The sequence below is a fragment of the Grammomys surdaster genome, unplaced genomic scaffold (genome assembly GCF_004785775.1).
Source record: "Grammomys surdaster isolate TR1022 unplaced genomic scaffold, NIH_TR_1.0 125940, whole genome shotgun sequence".
Lineage (NCBI taxonomy): Eukaryota > Metazoa > Chordata > Mammalia > Rodentia > Muridae > Grammomys > Grammomys surdaster.
The window spans coordinates 3,321,262-3,347,762 of NW_021620762.1; the positions used below are offsets into that span (position 1 = coordinate 3,321,262).

Genomic DNA, 26,501 nt, shown 5'->3' on the forward strand with positions numbered 1-26,501 from the left:
ATCTCCTGAGTGCTAGGATTAAAGGGGTACAGGTACCACTGCTCAGTCTTTTTCCATTTCCAAGTGTCACTTTGTTGTGTTACGTCTCTCTAGGGTAAGCTGTGGAGCTGTGCATTTAGGCTTTAAATGCTGTGTGTTTTGTTCGCCTGGCCTGCAGTGGCACAGGCCTGTGACTGGGAAGCTGAGGCAGGATTATTAAGAGGTCAGGGGCTCCCTGGCCAACATTGAGTTGATGGCTGGCTTTGACAACAATGAGTATCTCAGACTGTAAATGGGGGATGGGAGGAGGCTTAGTACTGAAAAATGCTTGCTGGTGTTTTTTTGTTTGTCTGTTTTTTTGGAGGGGGTGATGGTGTTTTCTTTGAGGCAGGGTTTCTCTGTGTAGCCTTGGCTATCCTGGAACTTGCTCTATAGACCAGGCTGGCCTCGAACTCACAGAGATCTGCTTGTTTCTGTCTCTGTATGACTAGGACTAAAGGTGTCCGCCACCACTGCCCACTGCATAACCATGCTTGCTGTTTTTTTTTTTTTTTACAGAGGACCCGAGTTCTGTTCCTAGCACCCATATAGAGGCCCATAACAGTGTAACTCCAGTTCTTGGGCTTCCTGGCACCAGGTGTGCGTGTGGTGCACAGACATACATTCAGGCAAAATATTTATACACATAAAATAAAAATTAGTTCTTTAGTCATGCTGGCTGAATTGCCATGTCTTCATAGCTGGGTGACTGTGGCTATGGTAACACACACTAGAGCCCTGTTGGTGGTTTCTAGACTGGGTGGAGAATGAGGATGTGCTCGCTCTTAGAGTCTGTTCACGTCCACACTCCTCCTTGCCTTTGGACACGGAGTTCCCAGGTTCCTCTCACAGCACTGTGCCCCTCCTGCCTGGGGGCTGTTCAGAGGCTGGTGGGAAAATTCACCGTCACCCAGTCTGTATCTTTACCACTAAATAAAGTGACAAGACCAGAGTCCTCCGTGGCTCTCTTTGGTGGCTTCCTGTGCAGCCCTCTTGGAGTGGCCTGAGAGTACCACCTCTTCTCAGGTAGCTGTGCCACCGCCTGTGTAATGTGGTCTTCAGCTGAATGTGCAGACAGCAGCATCTGAGGCTTGTCCAGAGAGCAGAGGCAGCATTTCTTTGAATTCACCAAAACCATAATTACTATGTTTTTATTCCAGAACTGTCTTACAAAAAGCAAGGCACAACTTTACCCTTACTATAGACTTGTTTAGAGTGGGGTTCAACATGCACCAAAAATTTGCAGTTTCATATTCTCAACCAGAATGACTATAGTTTTTCACCAATTAACACCGTTGCCAGTTATTCAGAAATGGTGAGCCCAGTGATACTTCGGGTACACGGTGCTCGCAGTTAGTGCCTAGCTTCCTGGTTCACTAAGTGACCTCACATTTCTGGTCTTCAGCCATGTTGCTCTTTTTGCCTGTACAACTTTTCAAACTGCTTAAGTGCCCAGTATGTTACAAGCTTAGCCTTTCCACACAGCTGACTGACTGACTGACCGACCGAATCTCATCATCACTCACAGCTGGAACTGGACCAAGCTCCAGTGGCCTACAGAATTTCTCCCCTTCAGCTGCCTCTCCACTGCCCTCAGTACAGGCATGCCCCTTGCCACTGCATCATTTCTTTCCCTCCCTGGATGAGCAAGGTCCTGTATCTAGAAGTCTTTTTGGATGCCTTTTGGCATAGTCATCTATTTAACCTCTTGGAGGGAAGGAAGAACTCTGTACATATCCCTCCTGCTCACCCATCCAGCATAAGTAAATGGAGAGTTGACACCATCTTTATGTCATATAGTGCTGCTGGCAGAGTTTGGGTTTGGTTTGAATGGTACCAGACAGGAAATAAGAACTCTTTGGGTGTGGTGGCTTACCTCTTTAATTCCAGCACTTAGGATGAAAGTATATCTCTGTGAGTTCAAGGCCAACCAAGTCTACATAGTGAATTCCAGGACAGCCAGGGCTATGTAGAAAGACCTTGTCTTACCTGGACTCCCCCAGGAGCCCCAGAATAAAATACTGAATTTTCAGTGGAAGATTTGGGGTGGGGGTTGCTTTTGAAAGTATGTCTCATTCTGAAGCACAGGCTGGCCTTGAGCTCACAGCAGTCTTGCCTTTGCTTCCTGAATACCAGGGTTCTGGTGACATTGCTTACTGGTGACATTGCTCACTGGAATTTGTTGCCTCTTTTTTATTGTTGTTAATACCATGGTTAACTTCTTAGCTACTTTTCTCTTAATTTTTATTTTTTAAATAAAATTCAAGTATACTTTACACTTTTAAGTACTAACCACATCAGGAGCTCAAGGTCATCAACTCTAGGCCATATAATTATATATAAGTTATATAGCTAGTACTAGGCCAGCCTGGGCTACATGAAACCTAGTGTCTTAACTCCATTCCCGGGCGATCTGACACCTCTGGCCTCTGTGGTCACTGCATTCACATGGTGCATAGGCATGCATGCAGACAAAATACCACACACATAAGATAAAAGTAATGAGGTGAGTGAGAACAAAAGTGGGGCCTCTGCAGAAGCAGTGCCTCTTTCTAAAGGCCTCTCGATTTATTTATTTATTTATTTACTTATTTATTTATGTTTTTTATTTTTGATTTTTCGTGACAGGGTTTCTCTGTATAGCCCTGGCTGTCCTGGAACTAACACTGTAGACCAGGCTGGCCTCGAACTCAGAAATCCGCCTGCCTCAGGTTCCCAAGTGCTAGGATTAAAGGCGTGCACCACCACTGTCCAGTGGCCTCTTGATTTTTATTTGTTTTTTTTTGTTTGTTTGTTTGTTTTGTTTTGTTTTGTTCGTCGAGACAGGGTTTCTCTGTGTAGTCCTGGCTGTCCTGGAACTCACTCTGTAGACCAGGCTGGCCTCGAACTCAGAAATCTGCCTGCCTCTGCCTCCCAAGTGCTAGGATTAAAAGCGTGCGCCACCACCGCCCAGCTGGCCTCTTGATTTTTAAAGATGATTTATTTATTTATTTTATGTATGTGAGTGCTCTATCTGCATGTACACCTCCATGCCAGAAGAGGGCATCAAATCTCATTACAGAAGGTTGTGGCCCATCATGTGGGTGCTGGGAATTGAACTCTGGACCTCTTGGAAGAGCAGCTAGCTCTTAACCACTGGGCCAATCTCTCCAGCAGCTTGATTTTTTTTTAAAGTTTTACTTACTTAATAAACAATCCCAATTTTCATCCAGTTTTATTTTGGACAATGATCCAAAATAGTGGCAGCATTTTATTTTAGTGGTATTCCAGCATAGATGAGAAAATACCACTATAAAACAAGGATCTAAAATTTTGCACACCATTCCAACCCTGTCAGTTTTTTCCTTTTATCCTTTAAGTGTGAACCAGAAGAGACCCAGGGTGGTTGCAGATGCCGCACATGGCTTTGGGAAAGAGCAGCTTTATTGGAGACTGGGTTGAGGGAAGAGGAGTCAGTTCCCATGTAATCTCTGTTGCTCACTTCACTGCTTTAAGTGAGATGGGGTAAAGGAAAGGTGGTTTTGTTGTTGTTGTTGTTTTTTGTTTTGTTGTTGTTGTTTTTCCTTCCATGTTTCTTAGGCCTTGCCAGAGTGCTGAAGTTAGTTGACAGCTGATTGAACTCTGAGTTGTATCCCATACTTGCAGGGGTGCTCTTTGACCTTTTCCTGATATGACTAGCATTGCATGGTGTACAGTGTCAAACATAGGTGTAGTCAGCCAGACCATGTCTATACAAAACAAGATAGTGGAATCAAGAAAGGACAGGTGGTGTACATTCTGTCTTGGTCACACTCAGGACATCTTCAGTGACCATCACAGAGGAAGGTTTGATGTACTTTTCAAAACTTGTGTATGGATAAACTTGTGTTTTGATTCCACCAGACAGGTTTCAGGCTACAGGATACTCTACTAGGAGCCACTTCTTGGAGTGAACTTGTTTTGCTGATAAACTTGGAGCTTGGGTGCCTTGTGAGTGAGTGGCCTGTGTCAGCTCACCTCTGCGTGGTGCTCAGCCGCTGGAGGACTTAAGTTCTGACTCTAGGAGGCAGTGTAAGCAGCTGTCAGTGCAGTGCTTTGGCTCTCTGGACTTTATTGGCATGGCGTTGGTCCATGCTCGGTCTGTGGTGGGCTGACCTGGAGCTGGCCTCAGGTTCCTTTTCTTTTCAGTCTCTTGAGTAGCCAGGGCTCTCTTTATGTTTTTATTTTTGGCTCTTGGCTTTGTGATATAGAGAAACCTTGAGTTATACTTTCAACTTTCCACTCCTTGTTCTAGCTAAACCTTATTTAAGCGAGTTAGCCTTGATATATGTTCTCTCACCCTGAAATTGAGCTGGGGCCTCACATAAGTGCTCTGCACTGAGCTGCAGTCCCAGTGGGTACAGTGAACTCTGGCTGATGATGAGTTGATGTAACATTGGGATCTCAGTCATCGCAGCCACACTTCTAAGATGCTTTTGTTGTCACACGTGGGTCTGTCAACAAGCTGAGTCTGCTGTGGAGACCAGGCAGAGCTTACTCAACCTTGTGTAACTGTCTCCACTTCAGTGTGTAACTTATACTAAAGATTATAAAACTTGATATTTTCTCAGAAAACATTGCCTTTATTGTCACACCTCCTTACAGAGTACAATTCTGAGGTTTGGAATATGGTGCTTAAAACAGATTTAGTGTCACATGAGGCCTTAGTCTGTGCCTTCTTCTCCATGGACGTTTTCCAGTTTCAGCATGAGCATCTGGACGGGTAACAGATGGAGCTGCAGTAGGATTGGTGTCAGACACCTGGCAGCTTGTGACGCTCACACACTCTCATTATAGCAATCCCGTTACTAGAATTGCCAGAGAATGTACAAAATAAAGATGGCCAATAGAGAGGAAAAGCCAACAGCATTAGTTTGATCCTTTTTCATGATCTGCCGTGAGAAGTTTTAGATACAGGCGCAGATCTGCCAAAAATGACAAAACAGCTGGGGTTTTAGCTCCCTCATGATAGTGCTTGCCCGGCATACATGAAGACCTGAATTCAGTCCCCAGCAATACACAAGCCGTCACAGAGTTGTAAATGGAAATGCCACTTTCAGTTTCTCAGATGACGTAAGATGAACCCAGAGCATTTCTAACTATCCCTAGGCTTAGGCCTGGAAGCTTCTAACCTCTGTACAGTCTAATCTCCAAGCCATAACCTTGAAGGTTTTAATTTCCAGCCTCTGTTAACCTAGGACTAGAACGTTTCAGCTTCTGAGACTTGCTGTAAACTCGTTACTTCTAGCTCTTTCTGAACTCTGGCTGGCTGGTTCAACTCAGCTGTTCTGGCTCAAACTCCTCTCCAAGCTGACAGATTCTCTGGGCTTCTGACTGAATTGCTCTGGTCTGCTTGGAAAGACTGTTCCATCCCATCCCATCCCATCTCCTCCCCTCCCCTCTCCCCCATATGCTCCTCCTCCCTCTCCCTCTCTCCCCCTCCCCTCTCCTCCTCCTCCTCACTCACCACTGCTCTTTTCTGACTGTTCTCTGGAGAGTTGGGCATATCCTGTCTCTGACTCATTCTGTTGAATCTCTCTGATTTGTCACTTTATGTGCCCCTCAATTAAACGCCATAGGTTGGGATTCCAGCCAGAGGATTAAAGGTGTATGATGTGTCTGCATTTCAGCTGGGTCACATCCCTTCCCAGATCAGCCATGTTGCTGGATTAAAATTCCTCTCCATAGTGATTCATGGGGAAAAGAAAGCACAAAACACTAATTATGATATTTAGACCGATTTGTGTTCCAGAAAGTGAAAGGAGTCCTCCCTTTTCAAGTTGGACTCGAAGAGTTGAAAAATATGTGTCACACACATGCATGCCTGTGACCCTCAAAAATATAAAACTACCAAAAACCAGCCAGATGACCTGATGACCAAAAGTCCGTGTGACCTGTGGACAGCAGTGCTCAGGGACAGGGTAGGTGGAGGGACTGTGACTTAGCAGCTGGGAACTGTGGGCTCTGGATGTCAGATCTTGGTTCCCATCTGCATCGCCCACTTACAAATTACTGGGCCTCTCTGGAAGAACCTTCTAGTCCTTCTTTCTCTTGTTGCATTTTACTTATGTGTTTCTCCCTCTGTGCACATGCACAGGTGCACACATAGCACCTAAGTGGAGGTCACAAGACTGAACTCAAGTTATCAGGGTTGGTGGCCAGGATCTTCACCTGTTGGACCATCTTGCCAGCCCCAAAGAATTTTCAATTCTCAGGATGCTACTGCTCACTTTACAGAACTAAAGCTAGCCAAATTGTGTAGCCAAGATTATCCCCAAATTTAAATCTTCCTGTCACAGTCTTTTAAGTGCTGGAGTTACAGTGTGCACCACCATGCCCAGTATAAATTGTATTCTTTATTACAAGAGAAATCAACTCATTCTTCTAAACTGGATGATTAGGTAAGTGCACTGTGAAGAATGACTGGGAGCTCACACTGTGGTGGTACAGTTGGTTTGACTTTACCGAATGTGGTAGATGTGGGCTCTGGAAGGGAGAAGTGGCAGTGGGTGTCACGGTGATGGCACTAAACAAACATGGAGCAGACAGCAGCATTCTAGGCAGCAGTGCCCCTCAGTGCAGTGGCAGCTTTGGGAGAGCAGGCACAGAAGGTGGAGAAGCAGGAAGCTTACCATCCAGGCGTTCTGGGTCCCAGCAAGTTATTTTGTTTGTTGTGCTCTGTTGCCAGGTGTGCCTTCAACTTGTGGTTCTCCTGCTTCCCAAGTGTTAGGATTTTAGCTTTGCTTCATGGTAACCACTGCCCCCCACTTTCAGAAAAGGTCTGACTGTAGCCTGGGTGCCTCTGCCTTAGAGGGGTGCAGTCAGGAGCGTGCATTACTGCACTTGGCTAGGCCCTGATTCTCTACATGTAAATTGAAGGATTTTAAGTATAGAAATGATAACACACATATCAAAAAACACACACTTACACTTTAAGTAAGAAGTTGTCACAGCAGAGTGACGGGGCAGGAGTCACTAAGAGTGCTGTGCTCTTCCTGTGGAGATGTCACAGCAGAGTGACGGGGCAGGAGTCACTAAGAGTGTTGTGCTCTTCCTGTGGAGATGTCACAGCAGAGTGACGGGGCAGGAGTCACTAAGAGTGCTGTGCTCTTCCTGTAACAGGTCATCTACTTGCAGGATAGAAGGGATTAAAGAAAAAAAGCAAAGAGAAAAAGGGGAAGTGCTGCTGCACAGGAGGCCAGAGTGACTCCCTTTGTCACTGCTTTAGAGTTTATCTGAAGTCATGTTTATGGCTGAACATTAGGGTACACTTTGACCAGATGAGAAAATTTAGTTGAGGCAGTATGCTTAAAATCTTTGCAAGGGTCTCTTGACTCTTGAATTAGAAAACCACCTCTATGCCTGCAGCATACTGTTCCTGTCTTTTTTGTTTTGTTTTGTTTTGTTTTGTTTTGTTTTGTTTTGTTTTGTTTTTCGAGACAGGGTTTCTCTGTGTAGCCCTGGCTGTCCTGGAACTCACTCTGTAGACCAGGCTGGCCTCGAACTCAGAAATCCGCCTGCCTCTGCCTCCCAAGTGCTGGGATTAAAGCCGTGTGCCACCACTGCCCAGCTTTTTCCTGTCCTCTAAGAACTGGTTTTGTGTGGAGGATAGAGTATAGAACGCGCTGTCCTGGACACGCCCCACCAGGCTTTTAAAGCAGAGCAGCCTTTGTGCTTCCTGTTGGGCACACAGAGCAGTCACTGTCACTTTCCCCTGCTGTCTTTATTACCTGTCTCCCACAGCTCTGGTTTTCTCTCCCCCATCCCTTCGGCTTACTATTTCTTCCTTCCTCTCCCTCCGCATAGGGAGCAGCTGGCATTTAATTGTGGCGCTTCAGCCGTCAGCAGTTGTCACATTAGTAACTGGGTGAGCCCAACTGGAGGCGGGGGGCTGTGCTGCCCTTTTGAAGATCGGCCCCCTCCACTCTGTACTTAGGCACCCAGGCTGGGGCAGAGGCAACCGGCTGCATCCTGAACTCAGATGTCTGATGATGTGTGTGGAGGCCTGCATAGTTGAGAATATTTAAATGCAGGACAAAGCCTGTGCACCTGATAGGCTGGTAGACTAGAGGCAGACAGAGCTTTTGTTCCTGTTCATTGGTCTTCACACCCAACAATTTATTTACTCGGCTTATAAAGTAAAAAGTGTTCAATACTTGTATCCATAGCATCTTAGTCAAATCAATATGTTTAAAAATACCCACAGGAATGCTTCCTGCCTCCCGTGTGTTCTGAGTAATTTGGCAGTGAGTGAGTTGGAGCTTGTCTTCTTGGCGAGGGTTGATTTCTCCACTGAGGGGTGAAATCTGCTTCTTAGAGTTTGGAGGTGGGAAAAAAACGATTCATAAATGACATATCCAGCAGTATATAGCTAGAGCAGTAGCATATCTTTGATAGCTGATTTTTATAAGAGATGACGCACACATTTAAGCCCAGCAGTCAGTAGAAGGTCAGATTTGGACCTGGGTTCTCAACAAGGATAAAAAGTGCTCTTAGGCTCTGAACCGTCGTATCTTCAGCCCTTGACAATGTATTATGTATGTGGGTATTTCATTTGCAGGCCTGTCTGTGCACCACATGGAGTGCCCAGGAGGCCAGGAGACGACCTGTGATCTGGAACTAGGGTTGTGGCTGATTGTGAGCTACTGTGTAGGTGCTGAGAACTGTGTGTGAGGATAAGCTTAAAATTACCAAGATTATTCCAAACAGAAAAATTGATTTCTTCTGGGCAGTGGTAGCACACACCTTTAATCCCAGCACCCAGAGACAGAGGCAGGTGGATCTGAGTTCAAGGCCAGCCTGGTCTACAGAATGAGTTGCAGGACAGCCAGGGATACACAGAGAAACATGTCTTTTTGAGACAAAGAAAAACAAAATTTAGCAGCCAAAAACAACACCCCAAAAAACAAAACAACAACAAAAACACCTCGATTCTCCTGGTTTGGGGTCAGTATTGACTATCTGTTGAAAACATGTCTTTAAGATGTGGAGTCATTTTCTCAATTGTAAACAAAACAAAAACAGTGTGTAAAGTTGGCATTTGGCATTCACATTTGCCCCCACCTTGAAGCAGCAGTTCATGTGGGAGTGCTCTTCTCCCCCCAGCATGTGTGTGCATGTGTATGTGTGTGCGTGCATCCGTGTGCGCATGTGTGTGCGGGTGTGTGTGTGTGTGTGTGAGAGAGAGAGAGAGAGAGAGAAAGAGAGAGAGAGAGAGAGAGAGAGAGAGAGAGAGAGAGAGAGAGAGATAGTGTGTCTATGTAACAGATGGAAGCACAATTTTATTTTTTTTATTTTTTTTGGTTTGGTTTTCCGAGACAGGGTTTCTCTGTGTAGCCCTGGCTGTCCTGGAACTCACTCTGTAGACCAGGTTGGCCTCAAACTCAGAAATCCACCTGCCTCTGCCTCCCAAGTGCTGGGATTAAAGGCGTGCGCCACCACTGCCCGGCAGAAGCACAATTTTAAAAACCAGATTAACTCTTTTCCCCTCCCAGGGCTGTAGGCCATAAGCTTAATAATGAAAATTGAACTAAGTCTCCTAAAAATAGACATTCATGACACAAAACTCTTTTCTGTGTGGAGGAAGGGTTACAGAGGCTGGATGAGTCTGTTCTAAGCAGCTGGACACAATGGTCACGTCTTAGTTGACCACACTCTATCTGATTCTTATAGTTTGGGAAACTATTTGTCATTTGGGTCAAGAGAGTGAATTACTGGTGCTAATCACCCTTTGCTTTTCAGGGCTGCGGCTGTTCTGTTGAGCACCATAGCACACCCAGAGCACGGGATGGCACACGTAGTCCCTCTGAGATAGACATGAGATCAGAAGTTGTTCTTGTGGCCTAGAATTGAAGGTCTGACACACCACTGTCTGATTGACACCTCCTGTTATTAGTGTTTCTTCTAGTCCTTGTCTTCTCTGTGGTTGTGACATTTCTGTGCACCCAAAGTGCTGATTTTCTACACTTCCCAGTGTGTAGGTGCTTACAGAGAACTACAGACCGAGCAGAGGCTTGTTGTATCTGGGACATGCCAAGTACAGTGTGGCAGCAGCTCTCTGCTGTCCCTGCCCTCAGCCTGTCAGGAACTTTGTTTCTTCCCAGCCTTCTGGCCCTGCAGCTGCCTGCAGGAGGCCCTAAATGTGGTAATTAGCAGGACTGCCTCCACTTGAGCAATAAAAGGAGGTGTAATTTAACCTGCCTGGCAGTACTTCTGTTTGTCTACAGTCCCACCAGAGACACTCAGAGAAAGGGTTGTCACAGCCTAACTTTTCATGCCTGTTTTCCTCATGAAAAGGATATGTACTCACGGTCTTGCAAGCCTTGAGTGTCTGTTTTTTGGAAACAGAATATGTAACAAGACATATATTAGGGTGTCTCAAGATGTGCTGGTTAAAGTGGAGCATTTAAGATATATTTTAAAGGCATTTCAAAGCATGCTGCATCTTTTTTCATTGTTTTTTGTTTTTTTTTTTGTTTTTTTTATTTAGCAATGTCAGAAGGCTGGAGAGATAGCTTAATGGTTAGGAACCCTTGTTTTTGCAGGGATCCTGGATTTGATTCAAAGCACCCAAGTGAAGGCTCAAAACTTTGTAACTCCAGTTCTAGGGGCTCTGATGCCCTTATCTGACCTCCTTAGTCACCGTGAACATGCATGCATGCATATAAATATACATACATGCAGGCAAAGCACTCATACACAAATAATAAATAGACAAGGGAGAGGAGTGTGGGTGTAGTGGGAAGGGTTCATATGGCTCACCCTTCCTTAAGACTTTGCGTGAATGGTTGCTAAGGAAGAAGAGATATTCTTGTCATTGCTGTGGGCCCTGACAGGTGCCCAAGCTCCTGTGAACCAATCCCAGTGAAACACACTGGGTCACACACATACCCCCAGACACATAATGAAATTAGAATTGGGGTTATTTGGTGTCCTGGATAGTGTTTTTGTCAGCTTAACATACCTGAGAAGAGGAAAGCCCAGTGAGGTTGTCCTATGGGCCTGGGCTGTATCAGAAAGGCAGCTGAGCAAGCCAGTAAGCAGTGTTCCTTCACTTCCCTTACCATGGATCCTCTCCTCCACAGATTGCTTTTGGTCAGTGGTTTCTCACAACAGAAGGAAGCAAACTAGGCCAGGGAGAGGAAGAGGAGGCTCAGCAGGAATGGGAGAGAGACAGGTGTGGGGGGGTGCTGAATATGATCAAATAAAATATATAGTGCACACATGGGAAGACATATGCAGGACCCATTACTGTGCATAATTACTGTATGTGAGTTTGTTTTCTAAAGGGCGGTGTTGTAAAGGATAGAGGAGAGTGCTGGCATGCAGCTCAGCGGCAGAGCAGTTGCCTGGAGTGTTCAGGCCCTGGGCACCGTCCCCAGCATAGGGTGGCTGTGTTAGGGTTGTTGGGAGAGAGAAGCAAATTTAGATTCTTTAAACACTGCATATGTGTTTTTAATGTTAGCTGTGGAGATTTTTCAAAACAGGTAGTTACCTCTGCCTAGTTGATTTCTCATTTTAAAAAGTCTTTAGTATTTGTTTGTGATTTGTCTACATATATACCTGTGTACCATGTATGTGCCCACTACTCTCAGAGTTCAAAAGAAGGTGTCAGATGCCCTGAGACTGGAGTTACACAGTGTTATAAACCACCATGTGTGTGCTGGGGATTGAACCTGTGTCCTCTGGAAGAGCAAGTAGCCAGTGTTCTTCAATGCTGAGCAGTCTCTTAGCCCTGAGATTTCTCTCTTGACTAGTTTGCTGCCGCAGATGCTTACTTAATAACCTGAGCTTGCTTTTTTGTTTTTCAAGACAGGATTTCTCTGTATAGCCCTGGCTGTCCTGGAACTCACTCTGTAGATCACACTGGCCTTTAACTCAGAAATCTGCCTGCCTCTGCCTCTCAAGTGCTGGGATTAAAGACGTGCACCACCATTGTCCAGCTAACCTGGACTTTCTAATGCCCTCTTGGCCCTCTCAGGTCTGGGGGCCGTATACCAGCCAGGGGCATCATGAACGCTGAGTCTTCGCTCTGCCCTTTAAAGCCTGCACACTGTGGTCCAATTTCCTTTCTCTCTGTCTCCTGGGGGCTCCACTTGCTGCCTGCTCACTTAGATTTATCATTTCAGTCCCTAGGCTGTTCAGGGACGGGGATGCAGTAGTGCCCAGTGACTTTTATTTGGTCTCTTCCTCTGTTGTAATCTTTCTCTTTGCTCTTACTTAAGTTCTCTGTCCTCGTTGCCAGACCTAAACTAGATAAATCATCCTCACAGCATCTGCTCTGGAGAGATTTCTTTGACTCCCATCTTTGTGTGTGATTAGGTCTGAAGCTTTCCACCGTACCCTGACTTTCTCATTGTACCTGAAGGTTCCTGTGTTCTTTTGCTAATTATAACTTGGGAGGTGATATGTGGGTGAGTCACTTGTCGTCCACTTCATGTGCATGGTAGGGGATGGCACTCTAGCTTGCAAAGGGAGGACTTATTTACAGCTCTCTCTGGCCTCTGAAGTTGTAATTATCTTTTTTTATTTGTTTATTTTTTGTGTATGGTTGTTTTGCCTGCATGTATGTCTGTATACCACATGCATGGCTGATGCCCTCAGAACCATAAAAGAGCTTCAGATGCCCCGGGACACTTAGAGTTACAGACAGTTATGAATCACCACGTGGGTACTGTGGAATTGAACCCCCGTCTTCCAGAACAGCAGCCAGTACTCTTAACCACAAAGCCATCTCTCCAGCCCCCAATTTTAATTATCTTTCTGTCCACTACCAACTTCTAATCAGCCCCATCTAAATAACATTTCATAAAATTAAGTCGCTCACATGCACATTTTTTAATTTGCATGAGCTAGAGAGATAGTCCAGCAGTTAAGAGCACTTGTTGGTCTTCCAGAAGACTGAGTTTGGTACCCAGCACCTATTTCAGGTGGCTCAGAGCTAAGTTCTAGGGGATCCAATTCCCTGTTCTGTACTCCACCGATACCCACATACACATAGGGGAACACACCTATTAATAAAAACACAACTTTGAGAGTGTGTGTGTGTGTGTGTGTGTGTGTGTGTGTATGTGCATGTACATGTACACTCATATACTGTGATATGCATGTCAGGGTCAGAGGACAGCTGGCAGAAATGTTCCTTTCCTTCCACCATGGGGGTGTGGGCATCAAACAAGTCTTGAGGCCTGACAACAAACACAACTCACTGAGCTCGCTGTCCCTCCTAACACTTGCCATGCTGCTGACTGTTGATTTGGTTTCCTGTTTGTCTGCATCATAACCTGGGACAAGTCTCTCAGATGTCTGAATGGTAGAGACAAATCTGAAGTGAGCTCCTGTATCCAGACTGGCCTGCAGGAGATGGCGCCCTTGTGGGTGCAAGGCAGACAGCCTTTCTTTCTGTGAGGCAGGAGCCTCTGCTATGGAGGGACATTACCAGCTGATCATTTATTTGTAAGAGATGCTGGCTGCTTGATCCAGTCACGGCCAGCTGTCCAAAGGCATGTATTTGTCATTTAAACCCTGAATGGCTCTGTCACAGGAGGGCTGTGTGTAGCCTGACAGAGAGCAGCAAACAGACTGTGTTCCGACAACTGTGTTCTTTCTGCATCAGAGCAGCAGCTCCTAACCGGCGGGTAGTGAGCCTTTTTGGGGGGACGTCGAGCAACCCTCACAGGGACGGTCCAGAAAACACAGATATTTACATTATTATTTATATCACTAGCAAAAATATAGACATAAGGTAGCAACAAAAATAATTTTATGGTTGGTCTCACCACAGCATGAGGACCTGTTAAAGGGTCACAGTGTTCGGAAGGATGCGGACCACTGTGCTAGAAGGGTGACTTCCTGGACTCCTCACTCATTGAGCTACTCTGCCTCTGTCTTGCTCAGTTTTGGACTACTTCAAGTTGTCCCTACATGTGGCTGATGTGGTGTCATTAATCTGAATTCATGTTCAGCTCAAATTCAGTAATTCCTTTATCTCATTTATTCTTTTATTTTTCATGTTCATGAGTACTTCTGAGAGCTAGGATTGGCTTTTCTTTTTCCTCATTGCCATGGTAGCTTTCTAAACAAACCTTTTCAGTGTGTTAGACAGACAGTTGAATGTTAGCTGAAGTGTAGTTCAGAGAAGGTGGCTAATATAATATAATATAATCGTAACATAATGTGGCGTCCAGCAACGCCGGGTTGCACTTTCTAAATCTTGGTACTCTCGCCCACTTACCAACTTGATTTTTGGTTTGTTTGTTTGATTTTTCTTCTTTTAAGACAAAACAAGGTATTGGGGCTGAAAAAATACCCCAGCAATACAGTGCTTCCTGCCTTGTGCCAGGCCCTGAGCTCAGTTCCCAGAATGCAACAGCAAGGGGACTGGAGAGGAAGGTGAAGTGTCACTTAGACCAGGTTGCCCAGACTGGCCTTGAACTCCTGGGCTTCGTCAGTCCTCCCATCTCACTACCCAAGGAGCCACCATGCTTAGCTACAAGTGCTACCACCTACACGCCGCCGCTCTGTTTCCTGTTAGACGTTGGACGTTGGATGTGGGAGCTGATTGAGAAAGCTCTACTCAGGAGAATGAGGCCTGAGGGTGGCTTGGGTCTTGGAAGTTCAAGGTCAGCCTAGAGAACAGAGAAAGACCCATTTCAAGGGTTGAGGACCTCTTAAATCTTCTTTTTTATAGTTTTCCTCTAGAAGTCGAGTACTTTGTTGCCCCATTGCAGACATGACTATTTACAGTTGCTCCTTACTGCCTTCTAGAAGATACCATGGTCTGGTAGGAAGCATTGGAAGACTGCCAAGCGTAGACAAGGTTACTCTAGGAATCACAGGGAATGGAGGCTGTGGGCAGGGAAATGGGATAGAATTTCCAACCCAAAGTTGGAAGGGACTGCAGTCTTCAGGGGCTGGCATTGCACACAGACACCTTAGGGAAGGAGCCAGGAGATGGAGACACTGACGCTGTCACTGGTCCCACCTTCCCACTGAATGAGAACGTGGGGAGCTAGGCTTGTGGTTCATAGAGACTCAGGGCATAGAAGAGGATTGCCATCTGCTTATTCGTAGAAATAGGGGTTTTTTTTTTTAATCTACACATATTTTTAATTTTTATTTATTTATTTATTTTTGTTTGTTTGTTTGATACAATCTTTCACTGAATAACCTTGGCTGTCCTAGAACTCACTTTGTAGATCAGGCAGGCCTTGAACTTGACATTTGCCTGCCCTGCCTCTTAACTGCTGGGATTAAAGGTGTGTGCCACTAGTACACGGCTGGTTTCTAATCCCCCCCACCCCCACAGCATCTTACTATGTAGTTCTTCCTAGCTGGCCTAGAACTCACAGAAATCTGCCTACTCCTGCTTCTCAAGTACTGGGAGTATTACCAAAAAACAAACGTGCAACCATATCTACCTATATAGCAGTTTCTGTAAAGCATTTCTCAAGTCCCCCTCCCCCTCCCCACCCTGCCGCACACCCCGCCCTGTCCCCCCCCCCCCAAAAAAAAAAAAAAGCCCTTGTCTACTCTCCTCTCCCTTGGGCTATGACTATGGTGCCTAGGTATTAACCTCTCAGCAGAAGCAGGGTTTGAGGATACAAAGCTCACGACCCTCCTGGGTAACTCTCACCTCACTAGAGTGGGCTCTTGGTTTTGACTATGACCCACATTTGCACTTGAGTGTTGTCTCTCCCTGCTAACCATCTGCATTCACCTCCACCCTGAGAGAGGGGCTAGATACCCACCAGCAGCTCTCTCTTCTTATTTTAGTACAGTGATCACAGTAAGCCTTCACTGATGAGGTGGTATACTATCTACCTCAGCAGTAGCCTAGGCTGGCCTGGAATTTACAACTTCTGTCCCAGTTCCTGTTGTTGTGAATGATGGCTTTCTGCTGCTTAGGCTTTAAAACCCTCATCTTTGAGTTTCTCGCTGTAAATCAATGGATTTTACAGCTTGCCCCTTGAATCAAGAAGATCTCAAGTTGAACTGAATGGACTGTTTCTGTTGTCATTAATTGGGTGGGAGGGTTCTGCAAGGTGGAGGGAATGATTGACAGATGAGGTTGTCAGGGTCAGAGAATGTATGCTTGCTCACCTTCTACCTACCTTAGTGCCAGATTGTTTTCATGTTTTAAGACCCAGAGAGGTTTGCATAAGACGAAAGAAAGCCTTGTGTTTGGGAGCAAGATGAAAAAGAACAGTAGATAAAAATAGGATGTTTAAAAGCCAGACATGGTGATGCACACCTTTAATCCCAGCACTCAGGAGGCAGAGGCAGGCAGATCTCTGAGTTTCAGGCCAGCCTGATTTACAGAGCAATCTCTAAGATAGTCAGGGCTACACAGAGGGACCTTATTTCAAAAACTATAACAAAGAAAAAATGCTGTTAGAGTTAACTGTGGCTATTTGGTTTTTTCATCAGTTAGTAAGGTCTGATAGTGTGCATTAAAGGAAACTTTGCTGCTAACTTTGACCAAGAGGTCTGTCCTTCCACTTGCTTGAAAGCACTGCTCAGTGGCTCTGCATGGACTGAGCAGAGTAACAGTTGAGGTTTATTTGAGGTTTGGGATGGACTTTCTTGGTGTGGCCATGGCAACCATTACTTTTATCACCCTATGTGGTGCACCTGGCAGTGTGTGATTCTAGAGCCCTGGGAGAGTGTCCCTTCTGTCAGTTCACCTCAATCTGGTGTGACATTGGGGTTGTACAAAGCTTGTCTGGTACAAGCTGTAGCAAGATTGATTTTCAAATTTTGAGTATGGAAGATTGAACAAAGGGTCTGGAGCATTCTGGGCAGCCAGTCTGTGACTGAGCTCTGTAGCCCCAGCCCCAGGTTCCCAGTGTGCCTTTTGTCCTCTTGAAACTCCCAGATGTTCCTGGTGTTGCTGTCTCCTTTGTGTGGTGCTCCCCTTTGGCCCCCACTGCTGCAGTTAAAGTTCTAACAGTGTGAGAGCAATCTACTCAGTAATAGGCTTTTCAGGTGTTTAAAAACAAAGAACCCCACACCACCAAAGACAGTTATTTTAGGTGGACACTCTTGGTAAAAGTTTGCTCTGTGTTGTTTGAGCGTTTGGGTTTCACTGTCTGCAGACTAAAATCACCTAAATGTGAATCATTTTGAGCAGCTTTCCTTAAGTGACAGCTGAACCAGGAGGAGTTGAGGAAGATAGCAGTTTATATTTTGAGTACTAAACTGTTTCTCGGAGAAAGAGATGCTCTGTAATATACTGTGATTTGGTGATTTTTTTTCTGTTAGGTTTATTTAAATGACACCCTAAACCTCAGATGAGAGGTCCCCAGGGCTCCTGGGCTCACCAACTGTTAGAGAGGGCTCAGGCCTTTTTATATTTCTTAATATAAAATCAGCATTCCCCAAGAGTGCAGGACACCAACTATTTCAGACAGCTCAAAGGCAGCAAGAATGAGAACCTGGTGAGATAGAGATCACATATTCAAACCCCAACTTCTCCATTCTGCCAGTTCTGATGTCAGTTGTCACTCTGGGTGATAGTGGACTCTGGACAGGGCCTGCTGTCCACTTTCTTCACTTATCTTCTTGTAATGGTGGTGACTCGCCCCCCCCCCCCCCCAGACAGGGTTTCTCTGTATAGCCCTGGCTGTCCTAGAACTCACTCTGTAGACCAGGCTGGCCTTGAACTCAGAAATCTGCCTGCCTCTGCTTCCCAAGTGCTGGGATTAAAGGCGTGCGCCACCACCGCCCGGCTATGGTAGTGACTCTTAATTGTTCAACTCTGACATCTTTGAACTTTTGTTGTTATTGTTTTGTTTGTGAGACAGGGTTTCTTCTATATAGCCCTTGTCCTGAAACATATTCTGTAGACCAGGCTGGCCTTGAACTTTTTCTGTCTCCTGAATGCTGGGATTACCCCTGGCTGTCTTTGAACTACTTAAGGGCCTCTTACATTTCAAAGATGCCTATGTGGCCCTGGGCTTCTAATGTGATGAATTTGGGTATCTGAAGCACGTTTTATCTCTGTATCAATCTTGTTGCAATTCAGTGAAAGAGTAAAAGCTCCAGAGTCTTTCAAGACTGTTGCTGGAGAATGTTTCTGGGAGAACTGTAGCTATAAAATACAGGTGCATAGGCAGGGGATGTAGCACTGTGGCAGGCCAGCCTGTGTAAGGCCCTCTCACACTGAAAACCGAAAAACTACAAAAGCTAGTCACAGGTTACACACGCCCTTAGAAGATGGCATCTCCAGGTGTCCAGGAAGCGCCCATCCCCAAGAAGGAAGTGGGATTAGAACTCTGAGACCAACACATTTCCTCTGCCCTAAACTAATCACTGCCTCCCAATTTATCCACATTGTGGTCACTTGTCCCTACTGTGCTCACATATCCATCCTGAAACCTTCCTGTCTTAAAGACAGTGCACACAAGCAGGCTTATGACATGATTCTGTGTTCTCCCACTTTGAGGTACATGGTGACCTTTTGAGAGTGACAAGCAGACTGATTACCTGACTGTCTCTTCCTTTATTTTGCCTCACCCTCTTTGAAACAAATTTAGGGGATCTCTCTTCTTTCTAGGATGTAAGAGGTTCTGCTGGTCAGGGTGGTTCATGTGGTTCCGTGTGTCTGCGCCTGGGAGAATGAGGCAGGAAAAGTACCAACCTGAGGTACTTAGGGCCAACCTGAGCCACACAGCAAGACTCTGTCTCGAAATCCTCCACCCACCCTCAGTCCCAGAAAAGAGATTCTTGTTTCTTGTCAGCTAGTGAAGCACATGCACTGATCTTCTGGTGACCCACGGCTCCCTCTGCTCTTTAGCGCTGTTTTTAGCGCTGTGGGCACCATGCAGAACAAAGCCCATATACACAAGTCACTACCTCAAAAAACACTACATGCTGTTCTGAGAGGAACCCCGTTGAGCATTGGGTGTTGAGCTAGCTTCAAGACACGGACAGGTAGTTTGAGAGAGGCCACGACCTGCCACTGCACATTACAGAGTGGTGGTACATGAGACATTTTTCATGATTGTGTCGTCACTAATCCTTAACTGACTACTGTAAAACTAAAGCTGACAGACGACTAGCTCATGTTTTATGAGCTCTGAATGCACCTGGGAAGAGCTAACTGGATAAAAACAAGGAAGCCACACTGTTAGCATTCTGTCTAAACTCTACCCCACAGCTACCTGGCAACAGTCAGGTGTGCTCCTCCCCACAGTTATCTGGCAACAGCCAGGCGGGCCTGGTCAGTATAAAAGGGGCTGCTTGCCCTCTCCTCTATCTCTTGCTCTTTTGATCCCTCTGTCCCCTCTCCCCTTTCCCCTTCCCTTGCCCCTCTTTCCACGTGTTCATGGCCAGCCTCTCCTTCTCTACTCTCTCTGTCACTCTCTGCCTTTTTTCTGCCTCTACTACCCTCTTAACTCCCCTCCCTGTGCTCTGAGTAACCTCTAGTCTATACTGTACCATCCTGTGGCTGGTCCCTCAGGGGGAAGGGATGCTTTGCTGAGACATCCCCTCCCCCATACCTCACCACGCACACCCGTAGAACATATTCCCTATCTCTTATCTTTTTATAAACACATCACACACCAGAGGACAAAGTAGAGAGAGGTGCTGTGTGCTTACAGATTGGTGAGTTAACTGGTTTGTCTGAACTGAGGATTCATTTGGAGAGTTAGTGGGTAAAATGGGAGGTTTGGTCAGTGCTCTGCTGCTGTGAAGAGACACTGTGACCACAGCAACTTTTATAAAAGAAAGTTAATTGGGACTGGCTTAAAGTCTGAGAGGTTAGTTCATCATCGTTCTTCATCGTGGTGAGAAGCGTGACAACAGGGAGACGTGGTGCTGGAGGAGCTGAGAGGGCAGCATCCGACCTGGTCCAGAAGCAGCAGAAAGCAAGCAGAAACAGGAGCAATACTGGACCTGGCTTGAGTCTTTGAAACCTCTAAGCCTCCCCCAGTAACACATTTCCTCCCACAAGGCCTCAAGCACTCCAGCAAGGCCACGCCTCCTTATCCTTCTCAAGCAGTGCCACTCCCTGATGACTGACCATTCAGAGATCTCTGAGCCTGTGGGGCCAGTTCAGTCCTGCACCACAATGCCTGGACATTGGTGGGCCTTGCTAAGTGGGCTGCTTAAGAAGTTGACAGTTGTGGGGGGAAACACCAAAAATGATTTTAATGGTAGGAGTAGGGCATTTTATACCATCTTTCTGAGCCCCCTTCTTTCTTTATTATTGGATGGCATTGCATAATTAACCTATTTTAGTGAATAGGTTACTGAAGATTGTTTAATAAAACAATATAATTTGGGAGAAAAACTACCAAAGTCACACATACATAATTTTATCAATGCCATGGTGAGGATAGGTTGCAGTTTTTTGTTTGTTTTACTTAGTTTTGTGAAAGGCCTGGCCTAGCTGGGACGATGGGCTCTGCATCTTGTCACAGAGCTGTGGACTCACGGCAGCTGTCCTGCGTCCCTGCAGGGCAGACTGGAGGTGTTAACCTTTGCGTGTTTAGGAAGCAAATAGAAGCATCTGTGGAGCCAGGAGCCTTTCCTACCCGGTTCTCTAAGCTCCTTTATCACCCGATGCTCCAGAGTGAGCCGGAGTGTTGTGAATTGCGCTTGAACAATGAATCCTAGTACTGGGGCACAGAGACAGCAGGATCTTGAGTTCAAAGTGTATCTATGGTTCATAGCAAGACTCTGTCTTGAGGGGGGATGTGGGGGTGGGGAGGAAAGAAAAATAGAAAAGGTTCAAATGACTTATCTGCAATGTGGGTGTTTTTCATGGTTTGGCACACAGGATAACAGGCAGTGTGGCCAAGCTATTTCTCCAGCTGAACAAAACCTGCAGCAGATGGATGTGGTGATTGCAAGGCTCTTACTCAGCGTTGGTAGTGAATCAGTGTGGCCCAGGACTGAGTCAGTACCCGTGCTGTCGGGAGCTTGGTGCACATTCCTATCCTTTCTGTGTAATATGTGCAGCAACTGAAAGCAACTAATTTTTAATAGCTCTCAGGACTTTGACTTTTGAGAGGGGCCAATAGAGTTTACAAGGGTAAACATCTTTAAAAAGTGTGTTTGTGTTCTGTTGAAAGTATATGTTAGGTGAGGCTGAGGAGATAGCTCTGTGGGTAAGAATGCTTGCTTTGCAAGCCCAGGGTCCTGAGTTCAAATCCCAGCACCCACATAAAAGGTTAGGCATGGCTATGTGTGCCTAGAACCCCAGCACTGGTCAACAGCAACAGTAAGATCAGGGGCTTGCTGGCCCCAACAGCCAGCCTAGCCAAGATGGTATAGTTCTGCTCAGTGTGACCCCTGTCCAAGAGGAATAAAGTGACAGTTGATAAGGGAAGATGCTAATGCCTTCCTTGTCTCCACATCTCTGTGACTGTGAGCATGTGTGTGTGTGTGAAAGCATATGTGTGAGTGAACATATGGTAAGTATCTCTAGATGTTATTTTTCTGGTGAGGTTTCTTAATTGGTTGGCTTGTCAGTACGTAGTTTGAACTTCTGAAGTTAAATTTCTGTAGTTCACGGACTAGCTCTCTGTTATTTCTAGTTTTTATAGATTAAGAGTTTAAATGGTGGTTTGATTTTTTTTTTTTTTTTTTTTTTGAGACAGGATTTTTCTGTGTAGTGCTGGCTGTCCTGGAACTCACTCTGTAGACCAGGCTGGTCCCTAACTCAGATCTGCCTGCCTCTGCCTTCTTTAATTCCAGCACTTGGAAGCAGAGGCAGGCACATCTGTGAGTTTGAGTACCACAATGTGTAGGTGGAAATCAGAACAGCCCTTGATAGTCAGTTCTTGTGGGTCCTACCATGTGGGTCCTAAGGATAGAACTCAGGTCATAGGGCTTGTCTGTAAGTGTCTTTGCTCACTGAGCCATCTCGCTGGCCCAGTTGTAACTTTTGATTGGGATGTAATGGACAGAGCAGAATTTATCTGTCATAACTGAATTTCCACAAACAACACACCCAGTTCAGCACCAGTAGAGGAAGCATGCCAGTCCCACCTCGGTGTCTCCACCTTGTGCCTTCCAAATAGTCTCATTCTTTGTTTGTTTGTTTGTTTGTTTGTTTTTTGAGACAGGGTTTCTCTGTATAGCCTGGGCTGTCCTGGAACTCACTCTGTAGACCAGCCTGGCCTCGAACTCAGAAATCCGCCTGCCTCTGCCTCCCAAGTGCTGGGATTAAAGGTGTGCGCCACCACTGCCTGCCGTCTCAATCTTTTCTTAAGTGTCTTCCTGATTTGGCCTAGCATATTCAAGGAGTCTCTGGAACTGGGCTGGCTAGTGGGAAGACCCCTTCACTGAAACTGACTCTTCTCCTTTTACAGTCTCATCTCTTGATCAGTTGGCTTCTGTTGAGCCAAAGTGTGTGTGTGTGTGTGTGTGTGTGTGTGTGTGTGTGTGTGTGTGTGTAGGTCAAGTCATAAGTCAACGCAGTGCAGAGGCTAGACAAGCACAGCTGTAGGTTCTACTAGAGACTCGGGGGAGTAGTCCCAGTGGAGCTGAGATCACCTTTTGAGAAGATAGATGAGCCATCTCTAAGTGCTTTCTGCAGGGAAGGGGTAGGACAGTTCACTCTCTGAGCTGAGAGCAAGCTCGGATGAGCATGTGCGCGCGCATGTGCACATACACACAAGCACACGCACACTGTCCTCCACTCTTCTTGAAACTCATGTTCACTTTGTAGCCTTTGCTAGTGTATTTGTTCAGGTTTTGGATAAAGTTCATTTGGAGCTGGGCATGGTAAGAGGTACCTTTTTTGAGGCCAGCTTAGTCTGTGGATGAGTCCAGTCAACCAGGGCTATGTGGAGAGCCCCTTTCTCAAAAAATGACCAAACAAAAGTTTACTTGGGGGGCTAGAGTACAGTGTGATCCATTGCACTCACACTGGGCTGCTCACAGCTACCTGCAACTCCAGTGCTAGAGGACAGGACCTGACCCAACATCTGTCTCCTGGACTCTACTGCCGCCTACACTCGAGCACATACCTACAAGTCTAAAAAGACGAGTGCTCTTTCTCATTTGTTCATTCCTTCATCCGTTCCTTTGTTTATGCATGTTTTGCCTGCATGTATGTCTGTGCCCCACATTCACACCTGGTGGCAGCAGACTCTGGAAGGTGGCATTGGATCCCCTAGAACTGGAGTTACAGGCTGTTGTGAGCATCCTTGTGGATGTTGGGAATTGAACACAGGTCCTTTGGAAGAGCAGCCACTGGTCATAACCACTGAGTCATCCCTCCATGCCTAAAATGTTACTTTCTGAGTTAATGTTATTCTGATGTCCAGCTTCCCTGTGAAGGCTGTTACATGCATAAAGCAGGAAGCCCTGACCTCTGTCTCCCAGTGACTTCTCCTGTCCTCCCCCTCCCCCCTGCAGAGCCAGCTAGAGTACAGACACAGAGTAGCACCTTGGTTGTTTGATGATTCCAGATAACTGAAATTGTAATCATTCATGTGCCAAGCATCGTATCTCCCTGCCATCTGGGCGACAAAGGTGTACTAACACCAAGTGACAGTTTTCTGCTATAGAGAACTACGGCTGTAAATTGTCTCTAGACCTGGGAGCGGCCTTGGTATCTCATACTTTAGTAGAACGATACTTTTAGGGGAGCTGGCCGATCTGTCCTGGTAAAGATGGCAGTAAGAGCGTGTAGCTCTGAGGACTCTTGGCATGTCACGGATGTCTTGGTTGTTGTGAATAAGTCAATGGCTGCTAATGAAGGCTTTTAAATTATGCATGTGCTAATACAGTGCATCATCACAGTCTTTAATAAAATGTGAATGGTTTTTTTTTTTAAAGCCGGGTGGTGGTGGCGCACGCCTTTAATCCCAGCACTTGGGAGGCAGAGGCAGGCGGATTTCTGAGTTCGAGAGTTCGAGGCTAGCCTGGTCTACAGAGTGAGTTCCAGGACAGCCAGGGCTACACAGAGAAACCCTGTCTCAAAAAACAAACAAACAAACAAAAAAGATTTTGTTTTTAAATGTGTGTGCCTAGGTATACATGCATATTCCACACACATACAAATGCTCTTGGAGGACAGAAGAGGACTTCAGATCCCCCGGAACTAGAGTTTCAGGCTGAATGTGAGCTGCCCAGTGTGGATGCTGGGAATCAAACCTGGCTCCTCTTCAAGAGAAGCAAGTATTCGAAGTAACTGCTGAACTATCTGTCCAGCTCCTGTTCCCCCCTCTCCTCGTTTTTCACAGGGTTTCTCTGTGTAGCCCTGGCTGTCCTGGACTCGAGTGCAGATCAGGCTGGCCTCAAATTCAGAGATCTACCTGTCTCTGCCTCCTAACTGCTGAGATTGAAGGCGTGCACCCCTACACCATGCGCAGCCTGTTGTTACTGTGAGCACTGGGGGCGGGGGTGTATAGAGAAAAGCTGCACGTGCTTGGTTCTCTTGGGTTTGTTTGTTTGTTTGTTTTTCTGTGTTGTCCTAGAACTTACTCTGTAGACCAGGCTGGCCTTTAACTTAGAGATCTGCCTGCCTCTGCCTTCACAGTGCTGGGACTGAGGCCACTCGGGTCCCGGGTCCTGGAGCCCCAGCCCGTCAGGTGGGCGTGCCGTCTGATCTCACCCATGGAGCCCTCTCTGCTGCCCAGAAATGAGTGTTTAGAGGAAATAAAAAACAAGTTTTAAATCTGGTGTGGTAGCTTATGCTTCTAATTCCAGTATACAGGAAACTGACATAAGAAGATTGACCTTAGGACCAGCCTGAGGTTCAGAGTTCAAAGCCAGCCTGGGCTATTAAACCCCTGTCGAATAAAAACAAGGTAGTTATGTGTCGCTACTGCACTGTGGTGTGGGACCACTTTAAGCTTATCCCTGACTACCCTACAAACGAATGAGACTTGCACTATGGTTATTTGGCATTGACAATTACTGGGGGTCATCCCTGAGATACTCTTGTAACTGCTGGCCTGGTACCTCCCCATCAGTGTACGCCAGATACTTGCTGTTTCCCCTGGCCATGTGCTCATGGTCCAGCTCCTCTCATGGTGGCTTCCTCTCCCTCTCCTTCTTCCTCTTTCTCCTCCTGGTCTTTCCCCAAACTAAGCAACTCAAAACCCACCTATCTCTAATCTACCCAATAATTGGTTGTAACCAATTTTATTTTCCAGTAGTTTTAAATCAAAGAACAAGGTTTAGACAAAAAAAGCTTGTACATGTGAGATTTCACTCATAGGCCTAGACCTTCAGATACAGAATTTAGCATAAGACTTTGGAATTTGAAGCTCTCCCATTGAGTTGAGCATTTACTGTTAGTTTATTAGCGTTTGCAAAATTAGCCATGTTAGCTTTGTTTTGTTTTGGGGGACAGGGGTCTCACTGTGTAGCTCTGGCTGGCCTCAAACTCATAGAAACCAGCATGCCTTTGCCTTCTGAGTGCTGGGGTTAAATGCCTGTGGTAGCACACCGGCCCGTGTTGACATTTATACACACACTAGAAGCCAGTGACTACTCCCTGTGACTAGAAGCTGGCCAGCATGGCACACAGGCAGCAGCATGATGCAGCTCCTCGGCCTGCCACCTTTATTGATGTACATGGTGCTGTTGCAGCTGACAGGTTTTTGCCCCTTTTGATGTTTTATGTCACTTTAAAATGTCACATGCAAAAGATTAAAGTTTCTGATTTCTAACTTGACTGACACTCAGCATCTCAAAGTCACTTTGTGTAAAAAAAAAAAAATCTTACCAACTTCCTTTAGAATGTCATGGTGTAGTTTGCACCAACCACCGCTGTCTTAGTCAGCGCTTCCTATGCTCCCATTTGGAGGTGAACTCACACATGGGTTTCCTCCCCATTCTCTCTCTTGGGGACCTCAAAACTTTCACCAAACTGACTGCTTCTGTCTACTCTTAATTTCTAGGATTGGAGGTGGAAGCCACTCCCTGCCCCCCCAATCTCTGTCTCTGTCTCTATATATCGAGACAGGGTTTTTCTGTGTAGCCCTGGCTCGCTGGCCTCAGGCTCACAAGATCCTCCTGCCTCTGCTTCTGGAGTGCTGGAGTTAAAGGTGAGCACCACCACCACCCAGCTCCATTTTTTTTTTCTTAATACCAACTTTAAACCAAGTATGGCAGTACATACCTGTAATCCTAGAATTTGGGGAGGGTGAGTATAGGGAGTTCTAATCAGCCTAGTCTACAAGGTGAACCTCAGTCTCAAAAACCAACTCAAACAGCTTGTGATCATAGCACTTGGGAGATAGAGGCGGCAGCATCAGAAATTCAGGGTCACCCCCTGATACCAGGTTCCAGTTTAACCTAGGCCACAAAAGATTGTCTTTAAGGGGGGGGAACAAAAAAAAAAAAAACCAAACAACTGGGGGCTGGAGAGATGTCTCAGCGGTTAAGAGCACTGACTGTTCTTCCAGAGGTCCCGAGTTCAGTTCCCAGCAACCACATGGTGGCTCACAACCATCTGTAATGGGATCCGATGTCCTCTTCTGGTGTGTCTGAAGAGA

General features: G+C 46.1%; 1 protein-coding gene across 1 annotated transcript in view; it reads left to right on the forward strand.

The window, feature by feature from the left end:
- The window catches only part of Grb2 (growth factor receptor bound protein 2), a 60,805-nt gene that overhangs the window by 24,088 nt on the left and 10,216 nt on the right, over positions 1-26,501 (forward strand). The window lies entirely within an intron of this gene.